The 19,679-nt window shown below is 38.4% G+C and overlaps 1 protein-coding gene across 4 annotated transcripts in view; it reads left to right on the top strand.

The window, feature by feature from the left end:
* Nucleotides 1-19,679, top strand: part of PDCL2 (phosducin like 2) — a 229,424-nt gene that overhangs the window by 51,969 nt on the left and 157,776 nt on the right. The gene's annotated exons all lie outside the window — the stretch shown is intronic.

The following is a 19,679-nucleotide window of genomic DNA, read 5'->3' as shown; positions in this document are numbered from 1 at the left end:
TTTATTTTGAAATTAGTAATTTCAATATAGTAATATTCTGATGGCTCATTCATGCTCATGCCTCCCTCTTGCAGCCCGGACATTTATATGGGGGATAAAGGCTCAGAGAAAGAGAAGAAAAGCAAATTTGGCATACTTTTTCCAGTAAGAAGTTTGTAATCTAAAAGGAGAGACCAGACACAAGAAATGTATTGTCCAATCAGTGCTCTAATAAGGCACTATGTAAAGTCCCAAAATGTGTAGCACAGACAATGGGAGCATGAGAGTAGATAACAAGGAACATAATGTGTCTAAGTGCACCAACTTCGGAAGTTAGCATGGGGAGAACCGAGGTGAAAGGGCATTTTCAGCAGTGGCTTCACCTATCAGTCTTGAGGTACAGGCTATTGATCCTACAGTGGCATACTCAGATCAATCTCAATAGCATCTTAGAAACAGGAAAATCACTATGTATCTTTGCAAAAGACTAACCATACCATGATATGTAATATCAATTCCAAATGACAGGTATGTGAAAAATGAACCATTGATGTTCTGGGTAGGTGTGAATTCTGTTATTGCTTAAAGGGAAGAGTGCTATTTTAGCTTGGGAGTTTGCTCCCCAAAGTGACATTTCCCCTTCCATGAAGGATCAAAAGAATTCTTTGTGTGGGGTTTTGCTTTTGCTACTGTGGAGTCAGGGTCCCGCATCCCATATTATCCTGCAAAAAGACTGGAGGCCCCAGGCCAGCCCCAGGTTTAGTCAAAGCACAACAGAGGCAGTGTGGCATGTTAGCAAGGAACTTGGCTTATTTCATCCTGCTGTTGCCTCTGATTAGCCCTGCAACTTTGGACCAGTTTCTGAACCTATTTTAGAGCATGTTCGGATGTAAGTGTATTAACCATGTTCCTAGTTTCTGTAAATTTGATGCTTTAACATCTGCCCTACATGCATATGCTGGACATGCCTTGTTCTGGATAACCCAATACTATGCCTTGGTCACTTTGCCTGGGCCTCCTGCCTCCCTCATTCCCTCCCCAGCCTCCTCAGGAGTCCTCCCTCCAGGGGCATGTTTTTCCAATACACCAACTGATGCAAAATCCACATGCCAGCCATCTCCTTTATCAGGTTCTTACACTCTGGGCCAAGTACTAGGCAACTAGGGACAGCTTCTGTGCCCCACAGCCTGCTGAAATTATATGGATAATCCTAAACCTATTTGCCTGCTTCACCCGTTCCTTCCCATGGAAGACACAATAGAGGCTTTTGCCCACAGTTCCCCCTTCTTTCTTCTTCACGACCAAGCCTGGTGTTTCCTCATGTGGCCCCCTCCTCTTGGGAACCGTGAGTAACAAACTAGCTTTGCCGTGGCAGTTGTCTCTTGATCTGTTGGACTCAGATTTTCTATTAATGCACTATATTTTATTTTATTTTAAAGATTTTATTTATTTATTTTAGAGAGAGAGAGAGTGTGTGTGTGTGTGAGTGGGAGGAGGAGCAGAGGGAGAGGGATAAGTACACCCCACACTGAGTGCGGAGCCTGATGTGGGGCTGGATCTCACGACCCCGAGATCATGACCTGAGCCAAAACCAAGAGTCAGGTGCTTAACCGACAGAGCCACCCAGGTGCCCCAACAATGCACTATATTTTAGAATAGTAAAGAACTGATTCCACTGTAAGTCTGCCTAACTATAGTGGGGGCTCAGAAGGATGAGAGCGGGGAACCGTGGAGAAAGTCTTTGCAGGTTACAGGGGCCTTGCTCTGTACACCTGCTCCATTCTGCTTGCTTTCTGAGGGCTGGCTTCGTGTGCTGTCGGGTGAGGACTCATCCGAGTCCGCTGCAGTGGTGCCCTTGGGTGACAAGTCTGTTCAAGTCCAACATCCATATCTTAACTGCCTGAAGCTTTCTCTGTCTCTCTTCTGAATTCTTGTGAGGAAAAAAAAAAATCTGATCAGGCCAGTACAGCCTTAAATAAGCTGCCCATGAACGAGCTGCCACCGGTGGATAGGACAGACATGGCTGCAAGGCTTTCAGAGGGGAAGTGGGAGGAACAAGATCGTGGACTAACGCCCAGGACCTGAGGGCATCTCTCAGTATTATTTCAAAAATGTAAAGAAAGGGATTCTATTTTAAAAATTACAAATAACTGAAAATATTACAAGTTGGTCTTCAAAACCAGATTTGTTTAGTCAGGTAGCTCATTTCCCAAAGCACAAAGGTGAAATCGAGAGGTCTGCAATGTGACTGAGCCCAGTCTCCTAGCAGAAATGATCAACTGATGACTCCTCAGAGTTCTAAAGGAAATGCTGATAAAAGCTGTACCTGTTGTTCACATTGTAAGTGATGCCTTGGAGTTCTGTGGAAAGCCAAAACTTGGAAATTATTTAACAATAAAGGAATAATTGTTTCAGAGACTAATTTGAGACATTACGAAAGGCTAGTAAATGTAAAAATTAAACATTGAGTGTGCTTATTAGAGTTTAAAAGGACTGTAGGTCAGGGTATGGGGTTTAAAGTAATTTGGTTAAAATAAATCCAATAAAATAAAGACTTACAATTTTTAAAAAGCAGATGCTTTGATTATTTTAGTTTCAAGAGATACTATGCAAATGATAAAGAAGTACAGTACAGCTTCTTTGTTACGGACTGAAGGCTTGTGTCCCCCCTCCCCCAATTTCTATGTTGGCCCGAACCCCCGGCACGCCTGTATTTGAAGACAGGGTTTCATAGAAGGAAAGCTAAACCAAGTCTTAAGGGTGGGGCCCTGATCCAACAGCAATAGTGTCCTACAAGAAATGACAGAGGAGAGCTTGCTTATGCTCCCTCTCTCTCTGCATTCATGCAACAAGGAAAAGCCACAGGAGGACAGGTGAGGTGGTGGCGGTCAGCAAGGCAGGACGAGAGTCCTCACCAGCGCCTGAGGCAGCCGGCACCATGGTCTTGGACTTCTAACCTCCGACACTGTGAAGAAATAAATTAAAAAAAAAAGATTTTATTTATTTATTTGAAAGAGAACACAAGCAGAGGGGAGGAGCAGAGGGAGAAGCAGGCTCCCCGATAAGCAAGGAGCCCGATGCGGGACTCGATTTCAGGACCCTGGGATCATGACCTGAGCCGAAGGCAGTCACTTAACCAACTAAGCCACCCAGGCATCCCAGAAATAAATTTCTTTTTATTTAGACCCATAGACCCCATCTATGGTCGTCTATCATGAAAGCCTGAGCAGACAGACATCCTTCAAGTCTTTTTGGCCATGACATTTATTATTAAAATATCACTGTTACATCCTCTGAGTTTTTACCATGCTGAAACAAAACCCAAAAAATCTTGCACTGGTTCCCGGAGAATTCTGAGGAAGGAAGCTTTAATATTTTTCTCTTTAAAATATGGAAATGGTTCTGCAACAAATAATGCAACATATGTTAAGAAAAAAGAAAAAGAAGAAGATAGCAGGAGGGGAAGAATGAAGGGGAGTAAGTCAGAGGGGGAGACGAACCATGAGAGACAATGGACTCTGAAAAACAAACTGAGGGTTCTAGAGGGGAGGAGGGTGGGGGGATGGGTTAGCCTGGTGATGGGTATTCAAGAGGGCACGTTCTGCATGGAGCACTGGGTGTTATGCACAAACAATGAATCATGGAACACTACATCAAAAACTAATGATGTAAAATATGGTGGTTAACATAACAATAAAAAAATTTTAAAAAAATCCAAGCATTTCAGTATCACCTTATAAATATTGCCATATTGGCATACCACCATAAGAATTACTTGTATTTTATAAATGAAGATGTTTTTATCTAAATAAAAAATTATCTAAATAAAAAAAATTAAAAAAATAAAATATGGAAATGGTATCAGCATCTTTCACAAATCAATTAGCAGTAAAGTGCCCCTGGTTGCCCCAGTAGGGCGTGTAGAGATGAAGATGGCCAAAATGTGAGTTAAGGTATTTTTAACTTAAATATATTTTAGAACTTACATATGAATTTGTTTGGAAATGTAATGCAAACTTCAAGCCCCTAAGCCCCACAGCTGTTTTTCTTAGCTCTGCTAAATGGTTTCTAGTTGGAGCCAAAGTCTGAACCTGGGTTATTTGAAGGCATGTGGACAGTCACAGGATTGCAAGGCTACTTCCAGGCCATCCTAACTCTCCATGATCCTATAATCTGACTGTGTGAAGTAACAGGGGGTAATGACATAGACTTGCTGATTGAGAGGTGGTTAGAAGTCCTGCGGCATGGCAAAAGTGACTTGTTGGGGACCTGGGGCGGATTTTAGCTGCAGACTGCTTACTTATTCATATCCTATCATCCAGTGAAAGAAGTCCAAATTCCCACACCTTTTTTTAAAATTTATTTTTAAAATTCAGATATAATTAATAGACAGTGTTATATTAGTTTTAGGTGTACAATATAACGATTCAGCAATTCTATACATTATTCAGTGCTCATCACAAGAAGTGTATTCTTAATCCCCTTCACCTGTTTCACCCATCCCCCCCCCCCTTGTCAACTTCCCCTCTGGCAACCATCAGTTTGTTCTCTGTATTTAAGAGCCTATTTTTTTGTTGGTCTCTTTTTCCTTTGTTCGTTTGTCTTATTCCCTAAATTCCATATATGAGTGAAATAATATGGTACTTGTCTTTCTCTGACTGACTTATTTCACTTAGCATTATGGTCTCTAGACCCATCCATGTTGTTGCAAATGGCAAGGTTTCATTCTTTTTTATGGCTGAGTAATATTCCTCTGTGTGTGTGTGTGTGTGTGTGTGTGTGTGTGTGTGTGTGTGTGTACTGCATCTTCTTTATCCATTCATCAAAGAAAATGAAATGAAATGAAATGAATTTGAAAAGATATATGCACCCCTATGTTTATTGCAGCATTATATTGCAAATTCCCATGACTTTTTTTTTAAGTAGGCTCCACACCCACAGAGCCCAACCGAGCACGGAGCCCAACATGGGGCTTAAACTCATGACCCTGAGATTAAGACCTGAGCTGAGATCAGGGGTTAAACACTTAACCGATTGAGCCACCCAGGCACCCCATCCTACAACTTTTATTTTTTATTTTTATTTATTTATTTAAGATCTTATTTATTTATTTGACAGAGAGGGACACAGTGAGAGAGGGAACACAAGCAGGGGGAGTGGGAGAGGGAGAAGCAGGCTTCCCGCTGAGCAGGGAGCCCGATGTGGGAGCTTGATCCCAGGACACTGGGATCATGACCTGAGCTGAAGGCAGATGCTTAACGACTGAGCCACTCAGGCGCCCCTATACTACAACTTTTAATCAGAGGTTGGCCTGTGGGCATTTTAATGAAAATTTGCTAATACTTAAACGCATGAAGATCTCTCATAAAAATCAAGCTTCTTGGCTTGTTTTTAAAAACTGGAAGAACTGACTGGATCTGAATAATGTATATTATTATGCATTATTATAATATATCACTGTAGACGAGTCATGATGTCTCCAGGTCCCCAGTCTTTATGACTTCTTGATGTCTTTGACCTGTCTTTTCCACCCATTCATATTATGGGTCATTTGAGATCAGAGACCTTTGAGAAGGTTGCTCTACACCCACCTCTTTCTCAGAAGCCATTGGCTGCTGGATCAGAACAATAGGCTAAAACACTGTGAATGAGTCAACTTTACTCATTATGTACACATAAATTATAAAAGAGGGGTTTCATTAGAATGATTGTTTCTGTCTAAATCAATCAAACAAAAACCCCTCCTGGGGAAACACAAACCTATCCCTGGGCAGAAAGATTCAGTCTCTGGAAGAAAATCCAGTTTTGCAACTTCAAATAAATTTGCCTTTCTACTTGAATTTTAGAAACTTCGGAGATTTTATTAAATCAGGCGTAAGTAAGCGAGCTTCTTAGCCACTCTGAAGACTCAGCAGTACAGCTAGGTGGCATGGACAACCTGAAAGTAAACAGAGGCAGGAGAGATTGGATGGAAAGTGAAAAAAGGGCGAGGAAAAGAAGGAACGCTAGCCAAAATAGGAAGGAAAGAAAAGGGATGAGCCTCAGAGTTTCCATTACCTGTTGTTTCAGGGCCATTTTGATTCACTTTTGTTTTGGAGTGTTATTGTTAATTAATCCACCAGGTGGTGCTCTGAAATACCAAATAAACTTGAGTCCTTAAATTAAAAATATATGTTGCCTGGACCTTCTAGTGTTGACATTTATCAAAACTGAAAAAAACACATGTCTGATTACTCTTTATTTGAAAATATTTCTATCGTATAAATATATAAAATATTCTTACTAGAAAGATGAAATTTAGGAGAAAAATGAAAGATTCATTTAAATTATTTTCATTTTTCTGAAAAATGTCTTTATACTTTATAAAATATAAATTTAAGAAAATCAAAAGAATTGCAATGGATATTTGTACCCCCCGAATTCTATATGTTTACCTATTCTCCTCCCAGTTTCATAGGGCTGAATTTGGCCCCCTTAGAGCATTCAGTCCCCATTGTGTCTGTAGATGTTGTGGGATGCTGAGAAAATTTCATTAGAGGGGTCTGATTTTCTGCATTCCATCTGGAATCACCAAACACACTGGCCCCATACTCCAGGTTTTTGGTCTCTTCTTTTGGTACACCTCTGTCTTGTGGGGACCCCGCAGAAGCTGAGGTCCAGCTTGTTTATCCGGTATCCTGGTTTCCTCTTGGCTGCCTCCAAACACAAATTCCCAGATAGGTCTGACTCTACTCCCCCTTGCATAGCCACTGGAGGTGAATTTAGGCTATTTTTTCAAAGTCTCTAAGGCACAATATAATTTAAAGAGGAAAAAATAAATGATAAGAGGAGATATGCACTGGGGGCTATGTTCTCAAATATTTGGCATTAAATAATAATTATGACACATGACATTGTGAATATAGCAACAATATATTTGGAGTCAGACTGTCCTGAGTTCAAATCCTGACTGCTCCACGTGTCACCTGTGTGATTACAGCAAAACTTTGAATCTCATTTTTCTCTTCTGTATAATGGGAATAATGATGCTTATTTTGCTTAGTTGTTGTGGGGATTAAATGAAATCTCAGACTTAAGGCATCTAGTTTAGTGGGCTGTCTACCAATTTCAGTGCCCTTTCCTTTCCCTTTCTTACCTTATTCCTGTGTTCCAACTCAAAATTTGTTCAGTGCCAGTAACAGGGGTACTTCTACGCTCCCCTAAGCCTTGCTCTTGCCTTGGTAATCGGTTTCCAAATTTTCCTCATGTGACCACTGCCTGGATCTCCACCATCTTGCTACTTCCAGTTCCTCATGGCCTCGAGCTCTGTGCTGCTGGAACAACCGCCTGATGTGGTTTGCTGTACCTCTCCGTGGCCTGCCTGCCTTCTAGAATGGCTGTTCTCCCTAACAGCCTGCTATCTGGGTATATCCTCCACTCCTGTAGTGTCCCAGCAAGATCCCCATTCCGACTGCCAGGTTAACCTCCTAATAACTGCCCTATCGTGAAGGCCCTCTTTAAATCACCGGGCTTGATGACTGAGGAAAAGTCTTGCCCAGCTGCACTGGGTGCAGCATCTTTGCTACCTGGGCACATGCAGAAAGGTGGTGATTTTTATTTATTTATTTTGTTGAAGGTTTCATTTCTTTATTTGAGAGAGAGAGTGAGAGGGAGCATGAGAGGAGAGAGGGTCAGAGGGAGAAGCAGACTCCCCACTGAGCAGGAAGCCCGATGTGGGGCTCGATCCAGGGACTCCGGGATCATGACCTGAGCTGAAGGAAGTTACTTAACCAACTGAGCCACCCAGGCGCCCAGGTGGTGATTTTTAAATTGGACATGGAAGATGGTCTGTCTGTCCTGACAGGGAGGGCTGGCCTCTGCTAGGACAGCATGAGGATCTGCAAAAGTTTCACCTGGGGTGTTATATCATCATAAAGCCTGGGTCCTTTCAAGACAGGAGTCCACCTGGGGTTGCCCCAGGCAGCAATGCCAAGGTTGTAATAGGAAGTCTGAAAGACGAAGTGAGGTCATCAGCAGAAGACCAGTTAAAGACCTCAGAAGCTGTCCTCAGAACAGGTGGTTCAGGCCCAAGACCAAATACACTGACAGGATGAGTTACAGGAGCCTGTGGAACGCAAAGCTGCCAGCTGGGAAGACCCATTAGGACATATGTTCTCTTACTCTCGCTGCTTAGCAGGGCACTATTTACATACATACCAACCCGGTAATTCCTGGATGTAACTTTCTATCATACTTCTGCAACTGTTTTTATGCTAAAAAATGCCCTTTAGAAAGTCCATTTATCTGAATTATTTTTTATTCCCCAAACTGGTATAATAACACCAATGCTTTTTCTGCTATGAGGAATTGACTCAACTTATATAAAATTTAGCCTCATGCAGAGTTTTACATTCAATGCTTAAAATCCAAGCATTTAAGATTCTGAGAGAAGTAATAAACATATTTTAGTAGAAACTCTGCAAATGTGCCACTTTATTAATGGTGGAAATGGTTGTGAGAATCTGCTAGTTTTCATGGTGTTCCTAATTACAGACACAGAAATAGTCTAGTAATTGGCATTTGGGCAAGCTCAGGATTCTTTGAAATTGGTTCTTAATGCAAATTTTATCTCCAAAACTTTAGTCTGCTCTCCACAAACAATAACACTGTTTGAGCAATAACCCAAAATGCGTATGGTCCCTGTGAACCTAATGTCATAGTTTTAAGGAGGCCGAAATAAGATGCTTCAAGTTTTCAAAGCCATTTCTTCTTTATCTCCTCCGAAAAGTAACACCATTGGCAGCTCTGCAGTTTATTCCAAATAGTACATGCAACCATTCTCTCTATAAAAAAAAACAAAAAACAAAAACAAAAACCCTGATTATTCTGAATGCTTTTTACTCCCTGATCCTGTTTTGATCATAAGGTGGTGTTGGTTTACTTTAAATTTTGCTTAACAGGAACTTTAAAAATCAATGTAAAGGATGGATCTCAAGGGCAAGCTTCAAAAGCCAATCTCAAATGGTTATATATTGTGTGATTATATAACAGCCTCCAAATGACAAAGTTATAGTACTGGAGGAACAGACCAGTGGTTGCTGGGGCTAGTGCTGGGTCTAGCGCTGGGGAAAGGATTTGACAATTAAGGATTAACACTGGGAAGTTTCTCCATAGTGATGGAACCATTCTAAATCTTTTTTTTTTTTTAAGATTTTTATTGATTTATTTGACAGAGAGCACAAGCAGGGGGAGTGGGAGAGGGAGAAGCAGGCTTCCCACAGAGCAGGGAGCCCAATGTGGGGCTTGATCCCAGGACCCTGGGATCATGACCTGAGCAAAAGGCAGATGCTTAACCAACTGAGCCACCCAGGCGCCCCTGAACCATTCTAAATCTTGATCGAAGTATTGATTACTCAAATCTACACATACGATAAAACTTCATAGACCAGAAAAAGAAAAGGAAAGGAAAAAAAAGAAAAAAGTGTATATAAAATCTGTGAAATCTGAGTAAGGTCTATAGCTGAGTTAATAACATTGAACAACATCAATGTCCTGTTTTTGACAATGTGCTAAGGCCATATAACATCTTATTGGGGGAAGATGGGTGAAGGGTACATGGGAGCTCTACTACTTCTACAGTTTCTTATCACCCTTAAACTATTTCAGAGATAAAGATTATTTTTTAAAAAATCAGTGGAAAAAAGTAATTAGATAGGTGAAGTTTTTCCTTCTGTCCTTCCTTCCTTCCTTCTCTCCTCTCCCCTCCCCCTCCCTCCCTCTCTCTTTTCCTTCCTTCCTCCCTCCCTCTCTCCCTTCTTTCTTTCTTTCTTTCTTTCTTTCTTTCTTTCTTTCTTTCTTTCTTTCTTTCTTTCTTTCTTTCTTTCTTTCTTTCTTTCTTTCTTTCTTTCTTTCTTCTTCCTTCCTTCCTTTCTTCCTTTCCTTTCCTTTCCTTTCCTTTCTTTTCTTTTCTTTCCTTTCCTTTCCTTTTTCTTCATGCCAGCATGTAAGTTCTTAGAATAATCATACAAGGTAGTGACACTAAATGCTTTAGGGAAAAAGGAAGGTTTGCAATAATTCATAACGATTTCCCAATAATGATTTCTTAAATAGTGTTTCCTTCTAGTGATAGTTTCTTCTCTCCCTCCTGTTCGTCCAATTTTTGTCAATTTCCTATGCTCCTTTGTAACACATGAAAACCCTGTGCTTCCCTCTCTCCCACCATCTTCTATTCCTTATGCAAAATGTAATCTCCTTATTATCCTACAAAACTCAAATCCAGATCAATAACTTCCATTTATAGTTATGAATTTGGTCCCTAGTCTATGTGTATTTCTGGAGAGAGGATGAGGTGTTGGAAGAATCTTGACTAGCTGGTGTCGTAGGGCAGAGAAGAGAATTTCTCTTTATTTAAACTTTACTAAGGGTAAGAACCTCAGTATTTAAACCTGAGTTAATTTTTTTTTGCATGGCAAGAATGTGTCTAGATTAAAAAAAAATAAAACTGTAAGTGAGTAAAGGTACATCCGGCTGCCCCCAAGTCCCTATATAGCTCACTTTTAGGAATGTTCTTTAGGAGGTACCTGGGAAGGGACTGGAATAAACAAGAAATAAGATGATAATATTCTCTGTAACACTGGCCTTGGTCAAAATATTGGCAATATAAGGTCACACTCAAAATTGCTCATTTTCTCATTCCAATGCAAAACTTCTTGGTCCTGCTGAGGTCAAAGTAGATTTTCCGGAACTGTTTTAGTGTTCATGTTTACCTGAATCTTTAAGTCAATATGATACCAAATCTCAAGACAATAATCTGTAGTAGATTTTTATTCTATCTTTAAAGGGGAAAAATTGTGGGTGCAGAAGTTTTCTGTTTGATATTCAAGAATGATTCTACATTGCTCAATTATGTAAACAAACTTTAGAGATTCTTGGAAATGACTTGCTAAATTCAATTTTCTTTATAGTTTTGGCCAGTCTAAACTCTTCTCCAAAGTCTTTGGAAATTTGGGGGTCAAAGGAAGGCCAGAATAAGAATTACAATTGCAGCTACATGGAATGTCTCTGTGGGATGGAGAAGATGACTTCTTTTATTAAATATGACCCAAGAAATAATTACCAAAGTGGACTCTGGGGTCTAGTGGTATATAATACAGTTTGGTGTTGTGGAGTAATTGTAGGAGCAGATGAATCATGAAATTAACATTTATGGGTATCAGTCACATCCTTTCAAATATCATCAGTGTCTGCATATCTTCTCTGCCCTTCATTGATTTTGAAATAAAGAAAAAAAATTACCCTGGTTCTAGAGAGCCTTATAAAAATGCATACAAAAATCTCTGGGTGGGGTTCTCATTGACTTAAAACTTGGCTAGCATTGTCATTCCTTTCTCAGTGTCTCTTTAGACATTCTAGAGATATCTTAAATAATCTTAAATATCCTGAATGATGATTTGGGAACACCTGGAATGTAGACTTTCTACACTCAAGCAGTGACTTTATTTGTGTTCTATGCCATGTCCCCAGTGCTGGAACAGTGCCTGACACAAGTGCTCAATAGCCTTTGGTTGAGTTGAATTGGTAACTTAATATTGGGAAAAGAACTTTGTCTCTCCACTCAGACCTCCCTTGGTTAGGAGCCTGACTCTGCCACTGGGTGACCTGAAACAAGTTACCTCACTTCCCAGAGCTTCAGTTTTCTTGTGTATAAGGTGCTGTCGAGACGAATCAAGATAGCATGCACAAAGTATTGAGCACAGAGCTTGGGAAGTACTAGGTGCTTAGTGGATGATTGTTCCCTCATTAACTCACATCCATCCCTTACTTTTTCTGTTAGAGCTTTCTATTTTTCAGAACACAATTGATTCAAAAGGAAGCATGTCAGAGAAGACCATCATGATTTCTAAAAGGAGTCTCCAGAAGCTGAATTCTGGGTAGAGGAACTTATTCCTTCTTGATTTCCTTTGCTTTACTAACCCAAATCAACTAGCCACTTCCACTTTGGATCTGTGCCAGTGTAAACATGGAAAACATCACATCACATTCTAGATTTTCATCAACCTTCACATTTGTTATTTTCAGGCAGGAGGGGAAATTTGGGTATAGTTGTTTATTCTATTTTATTTTCCACTTATCGAGTAGGTTGATGAATGGACCTCTTGGATGTCTAGGATGACCCAAGGAGCTAAAAATGCAGAACATTCTTCTCCTTTGACATTTCATGGTTGACATAATTAAATTCCTCAAACAGGTGACTTCCAAGCATTCTTGTCTTTTAGGTTGATCACAAGTTCTCACTATCATTCAGTTGTGGTATACCTTAAATCCCTCACTGTGTATCTGTGCATTCTAGTGCTGTGAGGAATAACTAAAAATAAGAAACAAATTGAGGGTGTGGGATCTATTCTCAGGGAAAAAATGGCTATAAAGAAAAATTTAAATATATTTATTGTATTATATGTGTTTATAGAATGGATTGCATAAATACAGGTAAGTTATTATTATTATAATTACTCAATGTAGTTAAGCTGAAAAGACAAATCTTGTATACATTAGACAACTAGGAAAATTATTTGGGAATATAGGCAAATGCTTAACAGTGTGGTAGAGCATATATTTATATACTGTTGGGCTTTTTTTTAAAGATTTATTTATTTATTTGAGAGAGACAGAGAGAGCATGAGTAGGAGGGACAGGGGGAGAAGGAGAAAGAATCCCAAGCAGACTCTGGGCTGATCTCAGAGTGGAGGTGGGACTTGATCTCACGACCCCAGCTGAAACCAAGGGTTGGTGGATCACTGACTGCCACCAAGGTGTCCCTTACATATATTGTTTTTAAAAAGTTTAAATTATTGAAGTATAGTTGACACAAATATATCATATGTATGTATATCATACATATGTAGTTTCGAATATATCAGACGTATGTATATCATACATATGTAGTTTCAAATCAATAGTGATTTGATAAGTCTGTATGTTATATATTGCTCACCACAATAAATGTAGTTACCAAACACCATACAACATTACTGCAACTTTTCATCTCTGTGACTTATTTATTTTATAACGGAAAGTTTATACTTCTTCCCCTTTATCTACCTAGCCCATCCCCTCACCGTCTCCCCTGTGGCAATACCAGTTTGCTCTCTGTATTTATGAGTCTCTTTCTGTTTGTTGGTTAACTTGTTCTATTTTTGAGATTCCACATATAAGTGAAATCATATGGCATTTGTCTTTTTCTGACTTATTTCACTTAAAATAATACTCTCTAGGTCCATCCCTGTTGTCACAAATGGCAAGCTCTCATTCTTTTTGATGGCTGAGTAATATTCCATTATATATGTATATACACACACACCACATCTTCTTTATCATTTTATCTATTAATGGACACTTAGGTGGCTATTGTAAATAATGCTGCAATAAAAATGGAATGCGTATATGTTTTTTAATTTAATTTTTATTTTAATTTAATGTGTAGTGTTATATTAGCTCCAGGTGTACAATATAGTGACCCAACAACTCTGTACATTACTCAGTGCTCTCCATGGTATGTGTCCTCTGAATCCCCATCACCTGTTTCACCCCTCCCCCCACCCACCTCCCCTCTGGTGACCAGCTGTTTGTTCTCTAGAGTTAAGAGTCTGTTTTCTTGTTTGTCTCTTTTTTTCTTTGTTCATTTGTTTCTTAAATTCCACACTTGTGAAATCATATGGTATTTGACTTTCTCTGACTGACTTATTCACTTAGTATTATACCCTCTCAATCCATTGATGTTGTTGCAAATGATATGCAGATATCATTTATGCAGATATCTTCTTGTTCCATTCATTTATCAATGAACACGAGCTATTTCCATAATTTGGCTATTGTAAATAATACTGCAATAAACATAGGGGTGCATACATCTTTTCAAATTAATATTTTCATATTCTTTGGGTAAATACCCAGTAGTGGAATTATTGGATCATATGGTAGTTCTATTAATAAGTTTTTGAGAAACCTCTATACTGTTTTCCATAGTGGCTACACCAGTTTGCATTCCCACCAACAGTGAGGAGGGTTCCCTTTTCTCCACATCCTTGCCAACACCTATTGTTTCTTGTGTTGTTAATTTTAGCCATTCTGACAGGTGTGAGGTGATATCTCATTGTGGTTTTGATTTGCATTTCCCTGATGATGAGTGATGTTGAACATCTTTTCATGTGCCTGTTGGCTGTCTGTTTGTCTTCTTTGGAGAAATGCCTATTCGTGTCTTCTGCCCATTTTTTAACTAGATTATTTTGTTGTTGTTGTTGTTGTTGAGTTGTATCACCTTTTTATATATTTTGGATATTAACCCCTTATCAGATATGTCATTTGCAAAGATCTCCTATTCAGTAGGCTGTCTTTTAGTTTTGTTGGTTGTTTCCTTTGCTGTGAAGAGCTTTTTATTTTGATGTAGTCCCAATAGTTTGTTTGCTTTTGTTTTCCCTTGTCTGCAGAAATATATCTAGAAAAATGTTTTTATGGCTGATGTCAGAGAAATTACTGCCTGTGCTCTCTTCTAGGCTTTTTATGCTCTAACATTTAGGTCCTTAATCCATTTTGAGTTTATTTTTGTATATGGCATAAGAAAGTGGTCCAGTTTCATTCTTTTGCATGTAACTGTTCCATTTTCCCAACACCATTTGTTGAAGAGACTGTCTTTTTCCCAATTCAGAATCTTGCCTCCTTTGTCTAAAATGACCATATGATTGTGAGTTTATTTCTGGGCTCTCTATTCTGTTCTACTGATCTATGTGTCTGTTTTTGTGCCAGGACCATACTATTTTCATTACTACAGCCTTGTGGTATATCTTGCAATCTGGGATTGTGATACCTTCAGTTTTGTTCTTTTTCAAGTTTGCTTTGGCTATTCGGGGTTTTGTGGTTCCATACAAATTTTAGGATTATTTGTTGTAGTTCTGTGAAAAATGCTCTTTGTATTTTGATAGGGGTTTCATTAAATCTGTAGATTGCTTTGAGTACTATGGACATTTTAAAAATGTTCTCCCAATCCATGAGTATGGAGTATCTTTCCATTTGTTTTTGTCATCTTCAATTTGTTTCATTAATGTTTTATGGCTTTCAGAGCACAGGACTTTCACCTCCTTGGTAAAGTTTATTCCTAGGTTTTTTGTTTTGTTTTGTTTTGTTTTGGTGCAATTACAGATGAGACTGTTTTCTTAATTTCTCTTTCTTCTACTTCATTATTAGTGTATAGAAATGCAATGGATTTCTGCCTTTTGATTTTGTATCCTGCGACTTTACTGAATTCATGTATCAGTTCTAGTAGTTTTTTGTTAGGTCTTTAAGGGTTTTCTATACATAGTATCATGTCATCTGCAAATGGTGAAAGTTTTGCTTCTTCCTTACCAAATTGGATGCATTTTATTTCTTTTTCTTGGCTAATTGCTGTGGCTAAGACTTCCAGTGCTATGTTGAATGAAAGTGGTGAGAGTGGACATCTTGTCTTGTTGCTGACCTTGGGGGGAAAAGCTCTCAGTTTTTCACCATTGAGTATGATGTTAGCTGTGTGTTTTTCATATAAGACCTTTATTATATTGAGGAACGTTCCCTCTAAACCCACTTTACTGAGAGTTTTTATCATGAATGGATGTTGCACTTTGTCATATGCTTTTTCTGCATCTATTGAGATGATCATATGCGTTGTATCCATTCTCTTATTGACTTGATGTATCACACTGATTGATTTGTGAATATTGAACCACAGTTGCATCCCAGAAATAAATCCCACTTGATTGTGATGAATGCTTTTTAAAATGTATTGTTGGATTTGGTTTGCTAATTTTTGTTGAGGATTTTTGCATCTATGTTCATGAGGGATATTGTTCTGTAGTTCTCTCTCTCTCTCTCTCTCTCTCTTTTTGTAGTTTTTTAGTTGGTTTTGGTATCGGTAAATGCTGCCCTCATAGAATGAATTTGGAAGGTTTCCTTCCTCTTCTATTTTGTGGAATAGTTTGAGAAGAAAAGGTATTAACTCTTCTCTAAATGTTTGGTAGAATTTGCCTGTGAAGTCATCTGGCCCTGGACTTTCATTTGTTGAGAGATTTTTATTTACTGCTTTAGTTTCTTTGCTGGTTATTTAGTTTCTTTGCTGGTCTGTTCAAGCTTTCTGTTTCTTCCTGTTTCAGTTTTGGTAGTTTATATGTTTCTAGGAATTTGTCCATTTCTTCTAAGTTGTCCAATTTGTTGGCATATAGTTTTTCATAATATTCTCTTATAAACTGTTTGTATTTCTGTGGTGTTGGCTGTTACTTTTCCTCTCTCATTTGTGATTTTATTTATTTGGGTCTTTTCTTTTTTATTTTTTATAAGTCTTACTAGAGTTTTATCAATTTTGGTAATTTTTTCAAAGAAGCAGCTCCTGGTTTCATTGATCTGTCCTATTAGTTTTTTTTTTTTTTTTTTTAGTTTATATTTCATTTACTTGTGCTCTAATCTTTACTATTTACTTCCTTCTACTGGTTTGAAATTTTGTTCATTCTTTTTCTAATGCCTCTAACTTAGGTGTTAAGGTTAAGTAGTTTATTTGAGATTTTTCTTGCTTCTTGAGGTAGGCCTGTATTGTGATATGCTTCCCTCTAAGAACAGCTTTTGCTGAATCCCAAAGATTTGGGACCATTGTGTTTTCATTTTCATTTGTCTCCATCTTTTTTTTATTTCTTCTTTGTTTTATTGGTTGACCCATTCATTGTTTAGTAGCATGTTATTTAACTTCCATGTATTTGTGGTCTTTCCAGATTTTTTCTTGTGGTTGATTTCTAGTTTCATAGTGTTGTGGTTAGAAAAGATGCATGGTATGGCTTTGATCTTTTTGAATTTGTTAGGACTTGTTTTGTGGCCTAACATGTGATACAGTCTAGAGAATGTTCCATGTGCACTTGAACAGAAATGTATATTCTGCTGTTTTAGGATAGAATTTGTAAATATATCTGTTAGATCCATTTGGTCCAATGTATCATTCAAAGCCACTGTTTCTTGTTGATTTTCTGTTTGTCTGATCTATCCATTAATGTAAGTGGGGTGCTAAAGTCCCCTACTATTAATTGTATTACTATTGATTATTTCCTTTATGTTTGTTATTGGTTGTTTTATGTATTTGGGTGCTCCTATGTTGGGTGCATAAATATTTACAATTGTTATATCTTCTTGTTGGATTGTCCCCTTTATTATTACATAGTGTCCTTCTTTTTATTTTGTATAGTCTTTGTTTTAAAATCTATTTTGTCTGATATAAATATTCCTACCCCAGCTTTATTCTCACTTCCCTTTTCCATCCCTTCACTTTCAATCTGCTTGTATCTTCAGGTCTGAAACAAGTCTCTTCTGGGAGCATATAGATAGGTCTTGCTTTTTATCCATTCCATCACCCTGTGTCTTTTGATTGGAGCATTTAGTCCATTTACATTCAAAGTAATTATTGATAAGTATGTATTTATTGCCACCGTGTTAGTTGTTAGTTCTTGTTTCAGTTTTGGTAGTTTATATGTTTCTAGGAATTTATCCATTTCTTCTAGGTTTTCCAATTTGTTGGCATATAGTTTTTCATAATATTCTCTTATAAATTGTATTTCTGTGCTGTTGGTTTTTATTTTTTCTCTCTCATTTGTGATTTTATCTATTTGGGTCCATATAGATAGGTCTGGCTTTTTTTATCCATTCCATCACCCTGTGTCTTTTGATTGGAGCATTTAGTCTATTTATATTCAAAGTAATTATTGATAGGTATGTATTTTTTTTTGCCATCGTGTTAGTTGTTTTATGGTTATTTTTGTAGTTCTTCTCTGTTCCTTTCTTTTGTTCTCCTCTCAAATGGTTTGTAGTTACCATTAGGTTTATATACAATATCTTATGCATAATAGCAGTCTGTATTAAGTTGATGGCTGCTTAAGTTTGAAATTCAAAAAATAGTAAATTTTTATTCCTCTCTCTGCCACAGTTTGGGTATATGGTATCATAGTTTAGCATCCTTTTATTTTGTGAATTCCTTGACTCATTTTTATATATATACTTAATTTTACTGCTTTTGTGCTTCCCACTTTTTTTTTTACTCCTGCTTATGGTCTTTCCTTTCCAGTCAGAGTCCTCTTTAACATTTCTTGTAGGGCTGGTTTAGTACTCATGAATTCATTTAACTTTTATTTGTCTGGGAAATGCTATCTCTCCTTCTATTCTGAATGATAGCCTTGCTGGATAGAGCATTTTTGATTGTAGTTTTTTTCTTTGAGCACTTTGAATATATCATTGCCATTATCTTCTGGCCTGCAAAGTTCCTGCTGAAAAATCAACTGACAGCCTTATGGTATTTCCCTTGTGTGTAACTGTTTTATTTTCTCTTGCTGCCTTTAAAATTCTCTCTTTATCACTGCTTTTTGCCATTTTAGTTACTATATGTCTTGGTATGGACCTCCTTGGGTTGATTCTGTTGAGGAATCTCTGTGCTTCCTAGATCTGGGTTTCTGTTTCTTTCTCCAGATTCAGTAAGTTTTCAGGTATTATTTCTTCAAATACATTTTCTGCCCCCTTTTCTCTCTCCTCCCTATAATGCATATGTTATTTCAGTTGATGGTTTTGTTGATTTCCCTTTATCTATTTCCATTTTTTATTATTCTTTTTACTCTCTCCTGTTCAGTTTGGTTGCTTTCCATTACTCTGTCCCCAGGTTGCTGAGCTGTTCTACTTCCTCTAGTCTACTGTTTATACCCTCCAGTGTATTTTTAATTTCAGTTATTGAATTCTTCATCTCTGGTTCTTTTCAACATTTTCTTTGTTGAGGGTGTCAAAAGAGGTCCTCCACTCTTTTCTCTAGTCCAGTGAGCATCTTTATGGCCATTACTTTAAATTCTCTATCAGGCATATTACTTATCTACATTTCATTTAGCTCTCTTGTGATTTTGTCCTATTCTTTTATTTGGGATGTATTCGTTTGTCTTTTCATTTTGTCTAACTCTCTGTGTGTCTGCTTCTATGCTTAGGAACATCAGCTATGTCTCCTGCTCTTAAAAGTAGTGGCCTTATGAAGAAGAGGTCCTGTAGTGCCCTGCAATGCAATATCCTCTGTTCACCAGAACCTGGTACTTCAGAGGTATCTCCTGTGTATCTTATGTGCACCGTACTATTGTGGCTGAACCACGTTTGCCTTCAGTCATCTGCAATTGCTGTCTTTGCCTGTTGTGGGTAGGGTTTTGTCCTTATGTTGTTAGTGGGCCAGTTTGGGGCCATGCTGGACTTGAGTTGGGTCAGACCAGGCATTTGTCAGAGCTGTGGAAGCACTGAATCACTCTCCCTATATTATCCTCTGAGATGTTTTCATTAGTAGGGGGGCCTGCCGTCAGACCAGATGTCTGCCCCAGCCCACTGCTGGGGCTGCAGTCAGACTGGTGTGTGTGGTTATCTTCCCTCTCCCCAGGGTAGTAATCATTTTGTAATGGTGCTGGTCCCTGTTGGGAGTCTTGCACACTGCCAGGCTTGTGGCATTACTTTGGATAGACTCTTGCCAAGGGTATATTGGAGGAGGTGGGGCTGCAAGAGAAGGACAGGTCAAGGTATGCTGTTGGTAAGCTAGGTGGAGAGTATTTGGGCTGTTCTGGTTCCTGCAAGTGTCTGTTTGTCTAGGCGGCAGGCAGGGAGGGAAATGGTGCCCACCAACTCCTTTGTTTCTGGAGAAGTCTCCCAAA

Source organism: Zalophus californianus, chromosome 2 (assembly GCF_009762305.2).
Source record: "Zalophus californianus isolate mZalCal1 chromosome 2, mZalCal1.pri.v2, whole genome shotgun sequence".
NCBI classification, from domain to species: domain Eukaryota; kingdom Metazoa; phylum Chordata; class Mammalia; order Carnivora; family Otariidae; genus Zalophus; species Zalophus californianus.
The sequence above is the reverse complement of the archived record's forward strand: the minus strand, read 5'-3'. Positions and strand labels throughout refer to the sequence as shown.